The 2,391-nt window shown below is 38.4% G+C and overlaps 1 pseudogene; it reads right to left on the bottom strand.

The window, feature by feature from the left end:
- Positions 1-1,100: 1,100 nt before the first annotated feature.
- On the bottom strand, positions 1,101-1,800 carry LOC122095874 (annotated as a pseudogene).
- Positions 1,801-2,391: the final 591 nt, after the last annotated feature.

Here is a 2,391-nt window from a genome sequence, read left to right as displayed (position 1 = left end):
GGCAAGATAATGAGTACATTTCTTATCAAGCATTGTAACCTCCTCCTTTGTTTCCCCTTTCAATCTCCTCCCCACCCCCAACCCAATCCTGCTCCCCCCCCACAAAAGTTGTAAAGTTCATTTTTCCAAATAACATCTTGCACATAACATCTCATTGTTGCAATGGATCCACCTGTGTCCCTATTTAAGCAATTTGTTTTTTCCCTTCCCCTCCACAAATTATACCAACCTCAAATACAGTGAAAGCAGGGGATATACCATGGGGGAGGGACATACAAAGCAACAAAGAAATAATCTTATAAATTTTTTAGAAACAATCACCTGAAAGAAAAAAAAAACATTTGAATACATATCTTAGGGTTCATTTCCCTAACATCAACTTATCTGATGTTTTCTGCTTGACTCAGACATATACTAGTTATTGCAAATAAGGGAAACCATGGGACCTAAGTTTCTTTGGGCCTGGCTTATTTCACTTAATATAATTTTTTCCAAGTCTTTCCATTTCCTAACATAGGGTTTTTGTTTATGGCTTTGCTGAATATACATGAATAGTCAATACCAAGCAGTTCATTTTTACTACACCTTTACTTTTACATCAGTTCTGAGGTTGTCTAAAACATTGAAATACAAATAAAATGTGTAGCAAAAATAATATGAGCAAACAGCAGGTAACTTCACAAATAAAGGAATGTGAACTGTTTCTGCCCTTATCCAGAGTTAACTGGGTCACAACTTTGTCTGAAAGAACACTTCTGGTGCTGTAGTCAAAGGTGTGCTCACTGAAATAGACTCTTCCACAGAAATACATGATTCCAACTTGGAATAGCCATGGAATATTGTTTGAGCCACAGCCCTACAAGGGCTCCAAAACTTTATAATACCCACAATAACTACAACTGTCACTGGAACCAATTTCCCTCTTATTCTCCACCAGTACAAACCAATATGTAGGAAGATTTCTTTGCTTAGACATAGAATCAGTTTCAACACTGGCCCTTGTGAAGTCACCATGAACCAAAGCACATGCCAAACATTTATAACATTTAAAAATTCCACATCATCATACTGGTCATCTCATGATGAAAACAGATAACTCACTAAATGTTAACAGGCTCTACCGTCCTAATATGAAACAAACAAACAAAAAACACATGGGAAGTACAGAAATTAAAATAGAAGTAACATAAGCCATATAAAGTATAAAGTTCAGCAATGACTTCATCAAAGGCTGTCTTTTCAATAAAGGAAACTTCTTCTGGGGAGTTCAGAATCTCATAATAGAACACTGAGAAGTTAAGGGCCAGACACAATCTTATAGGTTGCATTGATTGCATTTCCTTTTTGCTGATTTAAAAAACTCCTTGGTATGCTTGGTGTGACTGATTCACAATTCCTTTCTTGTCATTACCAGCAGCAACCTCAGTCAATAATGTGGTAGCAGTCTTTCTTCATTCTCAAATAGGAGACTTTGCTCTCTGCTTGTGGAGCATTAGGGATCAAGAACTTTTCCAGAAGAGGCAGTATATCATTGCAGATCTCTTAGCTTGTTCTCAATTCTTTCTGTGTTCTCAAACAATCTGCTGATTTTTCTCAGCACCTTCTGTCTTTTGCTCAATACTTGAAACTACGCTCCAAGATGACCTATGGGTTCCAATAAGCAGCTGAGAGAAGATTCCTTTCCTCATTAGGTAATTCAGCTTCTTGCTCACTTACAGACTAGATGCAGACTGACATGTCAGCATTTCGCTCAGCCTGTTTGGCCATTATGGCCTTCTGCACCATCTCATTTCTTTCCATGACTGGATGTTCTGTGTCCTGAAGGTGGAAGAAAGACAAAGGGTCATTGGTCTCTGGAGGGTGGCAGAAGCAGCGGTGAGGCTGAGACTCTGTCTCTAGATCTCACAGCTCACAGGCTCCAGCAGCTCTGCAGACATGGGGCTTCTTCAAATCCAATTTTATTGTTTTTCCATGTCACCAATATCCTTAATTTGCCCTGAAAATTTCACAACAGTTTAAGTCCATTTTGTTTGCTGCTCATTTTTTGTCATTTTAAAATGGTTTCATATCCAGGCATTATAGTAACGTGTGAATGTGGGATTTATTTTTTGAAACAATAAGGCCTATGGCAGTGTGTATGGTGCCAGGTGTTCAATGTGCACATTCGAGGATGACCTCGCACCATGATGATATGATGAATGAAATCTTGCCTTCTACTCCAAGTGTCACTCAGAGCCAAGAGGTTCACAATTGTGAAGAGTTGGGACATGCTCAAGTTCCTGTCTAAATTCCCAAGAAATGGGAAATCTGAACTATTTGTATGGATCTAACTTCATACAGAGTTTCTGAATGCTTCTTTTACAGATGAGATGCTCAATATTAGTTAATCTA

The sequence above is a fragment of the Dipodomys spectabilis genome, unplaced genomic scaffold, assembly GCF_019054845.1.
Source record: "Dipodomys spectabilis isolate Male_0828 unplaced genomic scaffold, ASM1905484v1 ptg000363l, whole genome shotgun sequence".
NCBI lineage: Eukaryota > Metazoa > Chordata > Mammalia > Rodentia > Heteromyidae > Dipodomys > Dipodomys spectabilis.
The sequence above is the reverse complement of the archived record's forward strand: the minus strand, read 5'-3'. Positions and strand labels throughout refer to the sequence as shown.